Here is an 18,563-nt window from a genome sequence, read left to right as displayed (position 1 = left end):
TTTGTAAATAATTATTTAGTAGGTTCACTGACATTATCCAGTCCCAGGGCCGAGAATCGAGTCCACGTACATCATGTACTGTCATTCATTAATCATGAATAATTTCGGTTGAGATTCTCCTGTGTTCTGCAAGAGTTCTACCACTACCAACTTATTTATAAAGTGAAGTGGATGATTGTGAAAATTCAGCGAAATGTTTAGTCTACTTATCAAATTTTACAGCTTTAGAATGTTACTTAACTTTCTCTGGTTAAGGAATACACAACTCTGCAGCTTGCAAGGTTAAAGTATTATTCAATCAAATGATTTAAAAATGGTATTTATTTAAATAATTAGTTTTTTAGTAAAGGAATAGCTTTATTTAACTGAGAATTTGAATTCATCATATGTAATGGTTATTTGTACGTTTGTACGAAAATATATTACGTGCCAATTCTGAAATGCACATTTGCAAGTATTTATTTCGGCACCTGACTTCAAATTCCGTGGTGTGATTATAGCTACCACAGATAAACCTCAAGTTTTCAGTTATCGCAATGACTATCATATTATACAAAATTTATGCTAAAACTCTTACTGGACTCGGGAATTTTTCCCGAAATATTCTTCCGAAGAGGTTTTAATGAAAAAACACAGGACAACTTAACTGGCTTAGTTGGTGGTGTGCCATTGGCTTCCATTTAATGGAGCGTCCGTTCTTCTTTTGCAACCGGTGTTACGGTAGCTTAGGCGTTCGGGTCGGTTTTTCATTCGCAACTTGCAAGAAGCCAGGAGCGGCACAATATTTATTTATGAATCTTCCGAGATCCTTTATTAAAAAGAGAGGAACCGTTTTTTCTTGAACGAAAAAACACCAAACGTTCATGAATATCCACTCAGAAGTACCTATCTGAGAATTAGGAGCATGGGATAAGTAAGGAGAAAGACACACACCGGAATCTTATTACAAGGGATCGGAAGGATGGCGAAGTCCCTTCGAAAGCCCTTAAGGAGGGCGCGAGGTGGGGAAGGGGGAAAAAAAGGCCAATTTCTCGAGGAAAGCGATTTAAACCGACAGGATCCTCTTCCACAACTCAAAATTCCCCATCTCGAACATCCCCCATCCCACCGGCCCTCCGGCTTTCCTCCCCGCACGGCTGAATTAGGAGCTACTTGGGCAATTTTCGGCACAAACCCACGTCATCCCCACACCCCCAACCGACAACATCCCTCCTCCGCTTTCCCTTGAATGGGGAGGGGGATGGAATTCGTTTTAAGAGTGTTTGCGTTACTCTAGTCGTCAACTGCGCGCAGTGGCTACGTACTCACATATATATATATATATTTTTTTCTTCCCGACCGTCCCCTCCCCTTGTCTACTACTTAAAAACGTGCTCCGTCTTCCCCGCTCTTTAAGCACCGCCCAAGATTATTAGCATAATGGTTTGCATAATCGCGGTGTGTGTGTCCGCCCGCGAGAGACTTGGTGTCATTTTTAAAGGAATTGGGGATCCCTCTCTCGTTCCCCCTCCCATCCTCGGATGTACCAACTAGTGTATACACCACTATACGCGCCCCTGCACACCCCTCGGGATCCCGGCGTCAGCGGGTGAGAGGGGAGGCTGCACAGAACACCCCCGTCCTTACTGCCGCGCTTATACGCGCATATCAATTATCTTCGGGGAAGGTTTTGCGGGCGGGGGGGTGGGGTGGGGGGGGAAACGTTTCCATCACAAGGCGTAAAGGGGAGGTCTCGAAAAGGGGGGGAGGGGAGGACGTGGAGGTTGGGGGTCAGAGGGAAAGGAAATGGGGGCCCGGGGTGAGGGCAAGCGACGCATTCTCTCCTCTACAAATGACATGCACTAAAAAGTAAATAAAGGATCATCATAATCCGGGGGTAAGGGGCGCCAAATTGGGTTTATTAAGGGGGATAAGGGTTTTCGGTGGGAGGGGTGCGTGCAATGGCGAGGGGTTGTCGGGCCTCAGATCGACTTCTTCCCCACATTCAAACCCCCTCCCCCCTCGAAAAACTACGGGGATAGGGGGTCCTCCCTCTCCAATCCCTAATTCCCCAGCACTTCCCTCCCCCCTTCGTTCCCTCCAGGACACCTCCCCTTCCATTCTTTAAGGCATCCATCACGTTGGGGGGGGGGAGCACCCCCGCAACTTTCCCCCGCCCCCCCCATTCCCATCATGCACTCCATCTACTAAAACCCCTCCCGGAACAAATGCAAGGGGACTTTCCACCCCCTTCTCCGATTCCCAGATTCCGCTTCTCTCCCCCATCCCCTTCCCCTTCTAGCCAATGAAATTGCCTCCGCCTTTTATTCCATCGGTTAACCTCATAGCTGCTGCAGCCCCAAGCCGGTCTCTCTCTCTCTCCATCCCCCCTCTTCCACTCCCTCGTCCCCCGAACTCCCTTGCCCTGGCCCCCGGTCGTCTAACAGAGCGGCGTTGGAGGCTTTACCCCTTGGGAGATTCTCCTCCTTCCTGCCCCCCCCCTAAGGCCTCCACCCCTTGCTCCTCCTACCCCTGCAATCCCGACCCTGCTCCCAATCCATCCCCTAGCAGCGATTACAAACGAGATTACTATTACCTCCGCTAACCCACCCCACCCACTATCCCAACCCCGACCCCACTGTCTCCTCTCTCTCTCTCTCTCTTAACCCTCACACTCGCCCCCGTCTCGGATATCCAAGCCTTCCCTCCTTCCCCCAGCCTCCTCCCCCGCCCCGCACCCTTTTTCCCCTCTCCCGATGCAGAAATTCTCTTCCCCTTCAACTATCGCCCCCCTCTCTCTCTCTTCCTTTTCGCAGTCTTCGATGCAACGGTACCCACGGGCACACGCATTCTGGCCGTATTCTATTCGCATTGCGCATGTGCAGCGGGACAGTCGGTCGGCGTGCATATAGTCGGGCAAAGGAAAGGATCATCTTCGGACGATGAGGCGAAAGCTGATGCTGAAATTTAAGGGTCTCGTGTACGCTTCAAATTTTATCGGATTTGTGGGGCGGTTAATGACCGTGCGCCGTTAGTTGGGAGAAGCGTGGCGACTTCACGGGTTCCGTCCAACGCGAGTGTGTTCGAGGAGATCCTCGATGCCATATATGTCTTTTATCACCCCTCTGGGATTTCGCACACCGGGGTTGTACGTGATAAGACGAAAGAATTAGAGAAATAATGCCAAAGTTGAACTGGTGTACTAGTCTGCCACGTCTGGGTCAAGTTTTTTTAGAGATGTTCGGCCTGTCTCAAGATTTACTTAAATCAGAGCCTTAGACTTTGAAGGAGAGCGGAGAAATAATACGATATTATAACACAAATACTGCGATAATACCGTTCTAACAAAAACTCGTGGTTTTTCTTTAATAGTTTTAAGTTACCTTCATGCGCTCTGCATTGACGTACCATCCACAGTCATGCGGATGGAGGACTACTAAGAAGACTGAAATATATTTTTATTCAATTATTTCCTTACTTAGCTGTGTTTCCTAAACTGGGAAAATTGTAATTAAAAATTTTTTGAATTTGTTAACTTAGTTCTTGCCGTTTTGTAAACAAAGCATTCACTATCGAGTATAGTAAGTTTTCATGCCATTATCAATTGATTTTCTAGCTCCTAACTACGTTTTGGCAATCCTGCTGTATGTGCACAATTTTTACTAAATAAATAAATAAATAGTATATATTCGGAAGTAAAAAGAAACAAACTTTGCAATTCCACAAATAAGAGTTTTTTTGCATATGCTAGATTATGTCCCTTGATCGTGGTGAAAGTTCCCAACGGTACCGTTTCTCAGAGCTATACTCGTAAGTCCGTTTACTAAGTCGTTCTAATTTGGTCTTACAGAATTCTAATTCATTATGCATTATGTTAAGGGCTGCATTCAGAGGCCTTATACATCGAATTGTGATTATGTCAAAGTCTGGTAATGGCACCTACCTCGTGCAATACAATTGTGTGATTACAATTAGAAAGTATATTTCACAGAGGATAAATTGCATCAAAGTAACGCCTGAAATAATTTTGTGTACTTGACTTAAATAGTATTATATGATTTACGTGAAAATATCTATGGGAAATACTATGCGAGAAACAAATACAGAATCGCCTCCTAATCCCTTTAAAATTAGGGGGTCACTGCTTTGGAGCTGTCCAGTATCGGATTCAGCTTTCCATCGTTCTTCCATAGCTAAAGATTTTTCATGGAAGATATAGATCGAACCAACCTCATTGCTACTAGAAAATTTCAGATAACACCTTTAATTGACGTGACAATAGATATTGCATTTCCTTTTCCAATAATTATTAGAGAGGACATTTCTATCTATCAGGATTACAAAAAAATGTATTGCATTGGGCAGGTGCCAGGGTGCGTACATGTATGTTGTGTTGAAGACAACGAAGTAGACATCCCCAGCTCACTTTTTCCAACCGCATATTCTAAATGGAGCGTCATATTGTACGGTTCGGAAACTTGTTTGTCGAGGCGAGAGGATAAGAGATTAGATTTGGTAGGCTTTGGTAGGAGAAGGGAGAATGTAGGCAGGAAAAGTGGGTGAATGGCATATAGTGTGGTAATGGAATGTTGAAGACAGTAATAAAGCGGATAATTCTGATGAGGGTAAAAAAAAAGACTTTGCACTTCCAAGTAAACATTTAGTATTTCACTAGAATTATTAAATTATGAAATGTTAAATTTCTATGTGGAAGTGCAAAGTTTCTCTTTTTTTACCCTAGTCTTGAAGGAATTCCATGAAGTTAAACCTGAAACTGTTTTGTCTCGGAGAATTCTGGTTAAACGAATTGGAGGGAGGGAAAATAATAGATATTTGTGAAGGAAATAAAGGAAGGCAGGAAGTGTTGCTAGGCTGAATAACCGTTTATTATAGTGTAGGATGATACGGTGTTTAGTGTCCTGATAGGAGGGACTTTGAAATTCTACTGTCCTTAGTGGCTGACTTCCTTAAAAACTTATTTTAACCGAAAGAATACTGTTAATAAATCATAATAATATTCAAGATCGGTGGCGTGTTAAATTGTTAGCGAAAGAGTTCGGTTAATCCCTGGTTTAAATCTCATCGCCAACTTAGAAGTCAAACGGTGTGAATTCCCGAGTGACAGCACTTTGCAGAGAACCGCACGCGGCACATAGAAGAGAAAATGACCTCCTCCCTACGCTGGCTGTGTGAATTCCTCACGCCATAGCGTTTAGTATCAGGTGAGCCCCCCAACCTGACAAACAGCTCACCGGACAAAAACTCTGTGGTTGAAGACTGTGGTGTGTGACAACGAGCGCCCTTGTGACTCTCGTACGCACAGAGGTATTCAGTCTCTCTGAAATGAATGGACGAGATAGGAGTAAAAGATATTGGAATCACGAAGCGCCATGGCGGTTGGAGAGCACATTTTCAAACGTAATTCGCCCAAAGGGTCAACTTCAACACGGGCACACAGCACAAATCATTGCGTGCTCTCTTCTCAGCACGCAACTTGGAACATTCCCGGAAACGTAAGCTTCCTCCCGGCGGGATTTGAACTCGGGGCGCTGTGACTGATTGCGGGATCGGCTTTCCTTCCACTGAGATAACAGTTCTGAATGTATGTATGTATATATGTATATATATATATATATATATATATATATATATATATATATATATATATATATATATATATATATATAAACACAGATGTAGATTTTTAGAATATAGAGACACAAAGAAAGGACACTCACAATTTGTTATTTGACGTTTCGACAGCACGGCTGTCGTCTTCAGAAGACAATAGATTCTGAAGACCAAGCCGACGAAGAGATTCTGAAGACGAAGCCGACGAAGAGATTCTGAAGACGACAGCCGTGCTGTCGAAACGTCAAATAACAAATTGTGAGTGTCCTTTCTTTGTGTCTCTATATTCTAAAAATCTACATCTGTGTTTTTATATATTTGTGCGTCGCCGAAGAGTGTTTCATTTCGAAGATATTATATATGTATAAACAAAAACTGATATAGATTTTTAAAACATAGAAACACAAAGAAAGGAATCTTGGTTTTTTTTGTTTCCATGTTCTGTCTATATCAGTGTTTTTATATAGTGTCATAGGCATACGAAGATTTTCCAGTCTCCGGGAATATTATGCCTTCTTTTTCGCGGGGGTCGAAAATACCAATTGTTCCAACCTGTGACCTTTCGATATTCCAAAAATTACTTATTCCTTTGTTCCAATGCGCAAAATGGAAATATATTGGAAAAAATCGAGTATACGATCAAATTTTATCTGGCTTCCAGGATAAGTAAACAATTTAATCAAAACGAATATCGCGGCAAACTTGGCGGAAGTGGTTTTAAAGATATATGTGCCATGAGCTATCTGATTTCAAAATTACCACAATTTGAGGAAGATTTATTTTGATTTCATCAAAGAGCTTATGCAAGTGCGTGCGTGGAAAGAATATAAAATAAGATTACGAATTTGAATCCGATAGTCGTCATAAATGGCTCAATTTCCTTCCTCCCTGGATTATGAATGGTCAGTTTCAGATGAGGGAAGATATTTCAAACAGAAGGGGCGCCCTTTGCAGTGAGAATATTAAAGGAAATATTTTGAAGGACTTATAGTTCATACACGATGCCTAAGTATAAAATATGATCTGCCTCGCCATTGAATATGGTAAAATTATATTTATTATTTGCATGCCATTTCCTTCGCTCAGGCACTTCCTCCAAAGCATTGTACGTGTGTGTGTGTAAATGAATTATATACATATATGTATATATATATATATATATATATATATATATATATATGTACAAAATATAGAAACACAAAAAAAGAAAACACTCACACGTTATTTCTTGATATTTCGACGGAATCACTCCGTCTTCATCGGAAGATATAGAAGTAAATATTAGATTACTTACATAATATTAGATTAATTATATAAGGTGCAGACCTTGTGTCTTAATGTTGTAATGGAGGTAAAGAAAGTTTCACCAAACAAATTAGAAGTATAATTCAGCATATAGTTACTAAAAGTTCGCAACATGTCGTCTGATTAGATCACTCAGTTAAAATGAGAAAATGAGAGACTTATGGGCATGACCTAATCTGTGTACCCTTTCTCCCAAAAAGGTAAAATAAGTTTTAAGACCCTGACACGGACGCTCTCAGTATGAATACAATTTCGCTCGATGTTTTAATTAATTAATGCATCATCATTTTGAAACTGTACCAGTGGCATAGCAACCGATATTATAATGAATACAATGTACTTCAATAAATAACCATACTAAAGAAGAAAAAAATAAATAATAAAAATCTACTTGCTCAATGAAAACAAATTCCACAGCCATTCTCAAATTTTATACGTTCGTCTTTTTACAAAAGATTGAAACAATAGATTTTTATACAATTCTCCGACCATTTCCTTACGCTACTCTCGCAATATACCCTCTCCACACATCAATTTCCAATTTCTTATAATTTCCTCCGAAGAAGGTATCTATGCATACTTACCCATGAATTAAATCTCGTCTATTGAAAATAATGTAAAGCATTTTAAAAACGTGTGATAAACAAAAGAAATTAAAGCGCGAACAGTAAAGAAATTCAAATTAAAGAAATATAACCTAACTTGCTGACATACTTAAACGCATACTTCGCGCCATTTTGGCATAAATATTTGCTTCCCTGAGGAAGTAGAAAGATATAGCAAAAGAGAGAGGGGGATAAAGATAGAGGTAGGGAGGAATAGGGGTGGAAGAGAGAGAGTGGATTATAAGGAAATAAAATTGTCTTAAGGTATTCTCGACGTCGTGGGCCTCCTAGACCGTCGCCTTCGGCTTAACCCGTGAACCAATTGCAATGATTTAAATACTTATTACCTCGGGGCGAAGCGAAACGACCACTCAGTCGCGAAGAGCTCGCACACCTTCGACGCACACGCACAGATCACGCAGACTCATGCGATAACTGCGAATCCTTAAAAAAAATCGCAATAAAATTTAACTTTTTTTTGCGCGAAAAGAAATCTTTTTCCTGCTCTCAATTTGAGGAAATCCGCGAGACCCCTCTCACGTCTTAGCTGCTGCTCTTAGTTCAACTGCGCTTCTACTCCAGCTTGTGCAATGGGGAGTGCAACAGTACGCCCGGGCGTGCTCGCGTGTTTTCCTCGGCATCGACGTGACGTGCACTCCCTCGCTATCGCTCCTTTCAAGGGACAAGGGAGGATTTTTTCTCAAAAAGGAAACGGTTCAGCTCATTCTCTCATCCGCGCAGCAGCTGAGAGACTGTAGGAAGAAGAAGTTCTTCTGTGGGGTGTTTGGCGGGGACTATCGTGCTTGCCCAAATGGGGGGGAAGAGGGGATTGAAGGATGTGGATCGATGGTGGGGGGGGGAGGAGGGAGATCTTCGGGATCGGCAAAAGCAAGGAGGCGTAAGAAAATGACCACTATTGCCATTTTTGTATTTACCTCCTCTTTCTTCCGCGGAGATATGAAACACGCGCAATGAGGGCAGGGTTGTGGGGGGGGGGGCGAGGGATGGTGCAAGCGAATGGTGGAGTGAGGAGGAGGAAGTGCGGTGTGGTTGCATGACGGACAGGAGGAGGAGGAGGTGGGTTGGAGGGTGATGGCGATGGTGCGCCCGCCGACAGTTTTTTCCTGTTGTTAAGTCGACGGCCTTCTCCGTGACTCACAAATCTCAGGTCTGGATCCGCAGTCAGCTCAATGGTGAACGAGGACGGTATGGAATGTTGAAACCCTTTCGATGACAAGCAATTCCGCACGCACGCAATCAAAATTCGGAACGAAGAGAATTTAATTAATTTCGCAGCAGGGTGGGAACTGTTCATCTGATTTCAATTAAGCCCATTGCAAATCGCAGTTACTTGGCTAACTCTTAGTCTGAGAGGCGTCTGTTCTCACAACTCATCGACTCAACCGAGATTTTGTAAATAGGTGGAATTCAGGTATAGATTTTACTATCATACTTATTAAGTTTCATCTGCTTAATAATTGGTAATGTGATTTCTAATTTTACGTGAAGAAATGGGTAATTACGAGGGAAAAAAATATTACTTTATTTTTCGTTTTATTAGATCGAGTAGTTAAATCTCTATAGTAGATAAAATTAGAAGTAATTAAAACCTCTTTCCCTATTTTTCAAATGCATAATGAAATGTGAAGTTTGAAAGTAAAATAATAGTATAACAATTAATGTGTCGTTTGTTTATTAGCTGAACTAACGTAAGTGGAAATGTCCCGATCGGAGTATATCGTCACAAATCACTTAACTCGCTCGACTCCATGTGCTGCTGCTTACATTGTCGTCTGCTTTGAACGCTTTTCCATTATTGGAATTTCTTATCACATTCGAACAGTTATTTTGTTGTTGTATCTTATACTAATGGTTCTCAAACCTTTTTCTTTGGTGTTTATCTTATTCTAAAAAAAATATCTTCGATAGTTTATTATATTCTAGTGTATTACATGCATATCATATTTTAAGTACAAGTTGAGGAAAAAGTAGCTGAAAGTAGTTATGCACGTATTCGTGCTAGGTAAAGATTGAAGAATCATGAAAATTATTGTGTCAAAAATATTATATATTTACGTTTTAGAGTGCGTGGTAGAATTTGCTTGAATTCTCCGTTTAAGTTGAAAGTATCAGCGAGTAAATTGAAAGGATTTGAGTCACGTTAATGGACGTCACGAATCCTCCATCCTTTCGTATTCCATCTGTCAGTGGAGACCACTGACTTGAATCGGTCAAAACGGTTCCCCCCTTGGTTCCATCCAACCCCTCACGTAAGGCGTTGAGTGTACCTTCGTCAAGGAAAAAAAAATGAATCGATATAAGCCAACGCTAAAATGAACTGTTGCGTCCGTCCACTTTGAGACGTACGACGATTAACTTTCGGATAAAAGAGAAAGGGAGATGGATCAGGAGAGAACGAGAGAAACCCGAGTTAGGGATTTTTTTAATAAAGCTAACCTTACCTGGAGCGTTCCTAGGGTCCATATAAATTAGTGTCTCGCCTCAAAGTCTGTGCGACATATTAGAGTTTCCGTTTCCCTCAGTGGAATCCTCTTTTCGTGGGGTCGCTTTGGCTGTCCGGTTATACTGACTTCTTCGAATGGCGGGAAGTAGGGATTTACTCCTTGGGCTTATGGGTTTTAGAGTCCTGCGAGACAAAGGGTCGGCAACCTACCGCACGACAGCCGAAAGAATGGAACTCGGACGGGGGGCGCACGTTTGAGTGGCACAATAATTAACCGGGAAAAAAAGCACGCGCGCATCGCGATATGTACACAACAATCAAAATGTCAGGAACCAACCGTCATTCGCTCCCTCGCCACAACAATAGTGAACACTTTTGAGGATCGTTTAAAAATAATTAAATGATTATAATTGATAGTGTTCTTGCGGGTACAAAAAAAAGGACCTACTGAGGGTCGTGCGGAGGAGATGTCACGCGTGTGGTATTAAGTCCTCACCCTGTGCCGTGTGCAGTTGCACGCGATGTAGAAAAAAAAGAAGGTTGTCGAACCCTCATATAAAAATTAATGGTCTTTTGATGATATTTTTTTTGCAAGTCATAGAGCTAAGGTGAGTTTTCAACTGCGTGTTCAACGAGGGGTTTCAAAGCGTGAGGGTCCAGTTAGGGTCTACAAGTGAGCAAGGCACCAACCCACGTATGTAGTCTAAAGCTCGTTCCTCATTTAGCACCAGTGGCCACATTTCTGGAAGACTTCCGAAGCGATTCCGTCATATCTACATATTACATGACTTGCTAACAGAGGGGCGTGGAGCAGGGAGTGTTAGGATAGCGATCATTAAAGGAAAGTTGACTCGATCGTGCAAATTAGAAATAATGTGGCAGATTTATAAGCGATTAGTTGAATTAGATCTGTCGGATGTTTTCTACTGCAGCAAAATGATATAGATAACTATGCAAAAACGTTCGTTGACATTAAATTTCAATTATTCACGTTTATTTGCTGGACAATGGCTGATTGAAATTTAAAGCATTGCTCTCCATTATTATTTCTCACTTTCTATCGCATTAGCGAATCAAATTTTGAATTAATGCTACAATGATTGATGGGCATTGAGGTGGAGGGGGAGATGGGATTGAGTGGATAAAAGTAAAGTACAGGTGTGCCAACTTAATTATTAATTAACTATTCGGTAATAATCGATACTATTAAGTGAAATTCGATTTATTGTAAAATGAAATAAAGATTATATGGCTTCCTAAAGTAATATCTCATGCTGAGATTTTTGAAGTCTCTTTTTAATAATATAATTGTCCGATCCATATCTTTCAAGGTTATAAGCCACTAGATAAACACAACCGGATAATCAAAAACATGGGAGAGCATATTTATTTCGGAACGCATTATTGTGACGTAAAACAATGGGCAGGGAGATATTCGGATTAAGATTAAAAAAAAAATATTTCTCATTATTTAGACATAATCTTGAATGCATTTTTACCATTCTGAAGTCTTGTTTAGGAATATGTTTTTGATCGAAGAAGAAAATTGTCCTGATTTTTAAAATTGCTGAAAACGAAAAGCTTCACACGATCGTTTGTACGAGAGGTAATAGGAGCACATTGTTTACCTGCAGGAGTTAGCCAAGTGTAATAATTCATATATTTTGAGTCTCGTTTTGGCACCGAAGTAATAATACCTCTAATGGTATCGGTAGGAGGGGCCAGAAATTGTAACAAACCATATCCATTTTTAGTAAAAGTAGATACCCAGTCAGCAAAAGAAATTGGCTGGTACTAAACATCTGAGGTATCAATTTCGCCATTGTGGAAGCTGAACAATTTCAAATTCCTTCCTGAAGAAGTGTCTTACGTACATTTTTGCAGCATTTGCGCGCGCACGGGAGATACGTCACAATAGGACTCAGCACCACGTGGTATTCCCCACCCAATCAACAGCTGCCTCACTTCGACACCATTGATTGTTCACATGCGCAGTTGGAAAAGGACGTGTGGTTTGGGTCGCAAGATCGAAAATTCCTCTTTTCCACAAATAAATAATTCCAATAACGCAATTTTATCTATGGGAACGCGACCATTTCCTGCGTCACAGGCGTAAAATACGTGAAGTCATCAATCCTCAGTCCTTGAGGGAACGGAGAGATTCAGAAATTAAAATTAGAAAACAAAGAAAAATGACTGGTGGAGAAGAAATCACGAGCTTCGAACGGAATATGCAAAGGTTGCTGGGTAATGGTTGATGCCTCCGCTAATTACATTTACATGCAGCGGCGGCTCAAGGTGAACCTGACCGGGAGAGAATGCAGCGGAAGGCGGCGGTGTCGAGGCGAAGAGAAGTAGCGAAAGGTGAGGAGAGGAAATTAGAATGGAAGGGGGGAGAATTGAGAACATGACTACGGTGGTCATCCGATGGTGGAAGGTGTTAAAGTATCCGCAAGACTTTCATGATCATTATGCGCCAATCGAAGGTGATATTAACGAATTAACCAGCGCCGCCGATGGAACATGTACGAATGCTCAGGTAACCACATTGTCTTCTCAGGTGAACGATGAATCTTGTCCGGGGAATGGAAGCCGTCCGTATTGCAAGTGTTTCTCCCGTCGCGTCGTCAGGGTCACGTTGAATGACGTGAGGCCCAATGTATCGTCACGGAGGGGTGAATCGACTCCACTTGTTCATGCTGCTTCCTGCATATCAGAAGAAAAGAAGTTTGTCGAGTAGCTCTCGGCAAAGCCGGATTAAAATGATAGCATCGTTTCGAATTTCGTTATCCTCACAAATGTTACTCAACGTCTTTGCGAGATAAAATAAAGCACTGTGGGATAAGATGCCAGCGAAGAATTTTCTAGTTTCGTGGGTCAATTCCACTCTCTCGGAGAAAGCGATGATCGTATAAATGTGAGCAAATAATCACATTTATAAAAAAAGACCCCTTTCCCAATGGTAGATTCCCTTGAAAGATATCGCCTTCAAAATTATTAGTGGAATTTCAAGGGATTTGATATGTATTGATGGGGGTGTCACAGGGAAACGAAAAATATTTTAAATCTTTTATTTTGTATGCTTGACATAGACAAGAGACTCCAAATTTTATCCCGTTATGACATTTACAACAATATAGCGATGAATTCTAAATTATCATATCATCTGACTTTTTGTTTCCTACTAGGTATAATATTGCATTCATAAATAATCTGGCCGGTATTCTATATATACATATACAAGTATGTGCATGGGTGTTTACACAAACATATTTATATATTTGAGATTTAGTATATATGTATATACCATACAATATATAATATATATAGCACTGCTCCTATCCTTTATGACGTTGTATGATTGTTTTACCCAAGTCCTTTACTCTTGTGTCGTTCATTTCTCCTTTGGTGGGTGACACAGCTCCCTAACGCCATCTCCTAGCAAATAAATTGGGAAACTTCACTGCAGAATATACAGGGTGCGGCAACATGATCTCCTTTATTCAAACGCAAAACACTTTCAAAAAAGGAAGCTATGTTGCCGCACCATTATATATATATATATATATATATATATATATATATATATATATATATATATATATTATATATTGTTATATACATGTCACCTGAAACACAGCAATCAACCCGAAGGTCGGTTTTGTAGGTGACGATATATATATATATATTGTATATATATATATTTATATATATATACAATATATATATATACATTATATATATATATATATATATACTATATATTTTTTTAAGGTAATCTACCGGTTAAGGTAGGTTTTTGGATGGACACAACCACCAAACAAACATTTTATTACTCCCAACAAAACACAAAATCCATCATCCTACTCTATATCAGGTCCCTCTTCATCTCTGAGTACTTTCTTCCTCCCTTCATCCCGTCCAACATCCCTATCCTGTTCCTTCCCTTTCCTCGTTTGCCTAACATTCTCCCCTCGATTACAGTCTTCAACATCCCACTGCCGGTCAATACCCCCTTCATCCACTTTTTCCTGCCTCCAGAGGATTTCTCCCAACAAACCCCTCTCTTCGCCCACCACATCAAGTACTTCCTCGTTTGTTTTCCTCTCTGTCCATTTCACCTTCTCCATTCTTCTCCACACCCACATTTCAAAAGCCTCCAGGCTACGTCTATCCTCCTGCTTCAATGACCACGTTTCCGCTCCGTACATAGATACGCTCCATATCAAAGTTTTTACGAGTCTTTTCTTAACATCCTTACTCAAAGTCCCTGTCATCAACTCCCTCCTCCTCTTTGCCTAGCGCAATTCTTCTCCTTATGTCCCTACTACTTTGACCGTGTTGGTCCAAAACACTACCGAGATACGTAAACTGTTCTACCTGCTCTAGTTTTTGCCCTCCTATTTTAATGTTAAGCTTGGCCTTTTTCTTTCTAGAAAATCGCATAACCTTTGTTTTATTAATATTGATTCTCATCCCATACCTGTCGCACTGAGTTTCCAATTCGCTCAGCAATGCCTGCAACCCCTTGGCTGACTGACAAACTAAAGCTTGGTCATCAGCAAACCTAACTTATTTTACAAATTCCCCGCCCACTTTCATTCCTACCTCCAGTTCTTCCCATGCCTCTTTAATCATTTCCTCTGCATACAAGTTGAACAGCAACTGTGATAATGGGCAACCTCTTACACCTCTTTCTAACACTGCCCAACCGGACTCCCCGTTTCCCACCCGCACCTGAGCAGTCTGAGACATGTACAGGTTCCGGATTAGCCTCCTTTCCCTCCAATCTATTCCTATTTTCTACAGAATACTCATTTGTTTTTCCCAATTCACTCTATCAAACGCTTTTTCGAAATCTACGAATCAGGCAAATACCTCCTGGTTGTGTTCTATATTCCTCTCGATTAATAATCTCATTACTGCAATGACATCACGCGTACCTCTCCCCTTCCTAAACCCAAACTGATCATCCCCTAAGTAATCATTTGCCCTACTCTCTATCCTTTTGTTTATGATCCTAAGAACAACTTTAGCTGCGTGGGATATCAAACTAATTGTCCTGTAGTCCTCACATGACGTGGCCTTTACCTTTTTCGGAATAGGAACTAAAGCTGATCTCACGAAGTCTTCCGGCCAGATTCCCTCCTCATAAATACTACGGATCAGCCCATATAGCCTCTTCCTCCCACACTTTCTTAAGCATTTTAAAAGTTCCACGGGAATGTTATCCACCCCAACAGCCTTATTTAGTTTCATCTCCCTTAATGCCCTTTCTATCTCATTGTCTAGTATGCCTGGACCTAAGCTATCTTCCTCTACGTCATGTTCCTTTTCAATGTCTCACTTTGTTGGTCTAAGCTCTTTACTATACAGTTCTTCTACATATTCCTTCCATCTCTCTTGAATCTTTCCTGCGTCAACTATTACCTTACCTGCCTTATCTCTAACTGCTATCGTTGATCTCCCTTTCTTACTTCCCGATAAAGATTTAACTTTGCTGTACAGTGCACCGATTTCACCCTTCCTCTGCAGACTTTCCATATCCTCGCACTGCGTCTTCCACCATGCTCCCTTTGCTTTATTTGTTGCCCGCCTCAATTTATTGTTCAATTCTTTGTACTTCATGTTGCCTAACTCTGTATTTACTTTCTTCCATTTTCGCCGCTCATCCATCTTTGTAATCATCTCATCCGTGATCCATGGTTTCCTAGTCCTTTTAGCGTTAACGGTTCCAATAGTGTCTTTTGCGGCTTTAGACAACCCTTTCTTGATCATTTCCCATTTTTCTTCGATAGTACTAAGCCCTTTACCATCCTCCATGATTTCCTCTACCGCCTGTTTGTATTCCTTCCTTTTCAAACCATTTAATGCTTCTGCATTCCATTTTCTAACTCGCCGCCCCTGCCTTATCTTTTTGAAACGTACGTTACATTTCATAACAACTAAATTGTGGTCAGAGTCCGCATCCGCTCCCGGGAATCTGTGCGAATTAATCACACTGTTCCTAAACCTGTGTCTAACCAGGATATAATCTAGCTGATACCTTCCTGGGTCACCTGGAATTTTCCATGTATACCTGCGTCTTTTGTGGTGTCTAAACCAAGTGTTGGTGATGACTAAGCCCTGTCTCCTGCAAAACTCAACTGCTTTCTCCCCGCGGTCATTCCTCATGCCAAATCCGTAATCCCCCCCCTCGTCACCATCTCTTCCTTCGCCTACTGTCGCATTCCAATCCCCCATCACTATCAAATGTTTCCCTGCAGGAATACACGCGATTATGTACTCTAACTGATCGTATATCCTATCGACCTCTTCTTCTTTATGGTTGCTCGGTGGCATGTATACCTGAATAATAACCAAGATCGTCGGTTCTGCTTTTATCTCTGCTAGTAGTATTCTATCCGTTACCTGCTCTATGTTGACTACGCTTTTTCCTACCTCTTCATTTAATACTATGGCAACCCCTCGTTGGCTCTCGTCCCCGCCGCTGTATATTATTCTATACTAATCGCTCCAGTAATCCCCGCTATCTTTCCATCTCACCTCGTATAGACCTAAAATATCTATATTTCCCCTTTCCATCTCTCGCTTAACATTCTCCAATTTCCCTGTCCTCATCATTGTCCTAACATTTCACGTTCCTATTCTAACTAATTTGGTCTTCTTCTCCTGCGTCTTCTGTCCTGCTGCCGCTGGTTTTCCCTTGCAAGGGTGTTGTGGGATGACGACCGCGGAAGCCTTGCCTCCCCCGCTGCCGGGCACGACACACGGCCTATTGGGCCGAGCCCCGTAGTTGCCAGGACTCAGAATGTCTGTATAGTCCACCATGGTAATCTTGGGAATGATAATTGAGGTGGTTTTTCGTTGCCTTTCTTAATAGTGTTTTTTTAACCTGACACCATCACCTACTGGCCGCCCCACTGGGGTCAGATGCCATTGCAGCCGCCTCACTGAGGAACAGACGCTGCGTGGACTACCTTTCGTCTGGCTCCTAACCTTCGACCTATCTGGCATGGGTGACCGTACCAGGAGCAATAATTATTGCTCCCGCCAGCACAGCTCTAGGGGTCATCGGAACGCACAAGCCCTTCCACCACGTCAAGGTTGTAGTCCGGGGTGAGATACAATATATATACACATATATAGGTATGTATATATTTATATTTAGATATGTAACACAGACACAAAATCCCGCCATACGGCGAACAAATATTCATTCACATGGAAATAGATATAAGGAAAACGGATAGGAACACACATAAAGGACGAACACAATAGAGGTGGGGAAGGCGGAATCGAACGGATCACAAGAGTAAAAATATTTCCTTAACCGGGACTCGAACACCGGATCTTCCCACTTGCCGGGCGGATGCTCTTAACCACTTGAGCTACAGGGAAACGTAATTTACCCAGAGATCCGTGGGTTCCTCTATTGTGTTCGTCCTTTATATGTGTTCCTATCCGTTTTCCTTATATCTATTTCCAAGCGAATGAATATATATATATATATATATATATATATATATATATATATATATATATATATATATATATATATATATATATACATATGTATATACATATATATATATATATATTTTTTTTTTTCCACGATTACCGTAAGATGTAGAAGTTAAAAAACGTTTCTAAATTGTGAAAAGGGAATAAATATCTTGCTAATCTCACGAGTTTAAGTATTGCTGTCTGTGAATTACCTTTACGAATGGAAATAAGATAATACATATTACTTTCCCATGAACGTATGCAATTGACGTATTTTGGAAAGAAAGAGGCTTCCCTTGAACTAAAAATGGCAATGAAATCAATTCATTAATCAGGTTAAACTGGAGAATATTGTTCTATTAGATAATATCATAGCCGGCCGGAGTTCGCCATAAAAATTGATCTCCAACTCCCTCCGTCACTGCCTTGTAACAGCTAAAATTTTAAGATATCAATTTGCGTATGAAAGTATCCCACTCAAGTTTGGGCGAAATGAGAAATAAGCAACTGTCGCAAAATAAATTAATGTAAAGAAAGAAAAATAAATATAACGGTACGGTACATACAAAGTAGAAAGGTGGCCAATATAAATGCAGACTAAAAATCCGTTTCGCTCGGAAAGGTGACCATATTTTTTCCATTTCCCGCCTAATCCGCAGAATATTTTAATCCCCGCTTTAGCAAATAAATCCAACATGCAACGACGGGATTAGTACTGGAAATGAGGGTTGCTCGGAGAAAGGATGGAAAATTGAGTAAAAAAGATTGGAGGAAAAAAATTCTCATTATCAGCTCACTTTGACGGTTAATCAAATGGAACTCATTCAATAAACACGCAAATTAGTGCATCAGAAAAACGCAATTTAATTTACAGAGGAAATGGTGGATACGATATTTAATCAACGACGTATATCTACTTTCTCTATCACTTTAGATCCAATAAAACACTATTATTAATTGAAAAGTTAAATTTAATTAAAGTAAACCAAAAATTTTAAGTTTACTCACTTTTCCTTTGAACATTTTCACGTCTCATGGATTGCCTGTCATAGAAAATGTCCACATTTTTTTGT

Source organism: Hetaerina americana, unplaced genomic scaffold, assembly GCF_022747635.1.
Source record: "Hetaerina americana unplaced genomic scaffold, ioHetAmer1.1.p SCAF_5, whole genome shotgun sequence".
NCBI lineage: Eukaryota > Metazoa > Arthropoda > Insecta > Odonata > Calopterygidae > Hetaerina > Hetaerina americana.
This window is presented reverse-complemented; position numbering follows the sequence as displayed.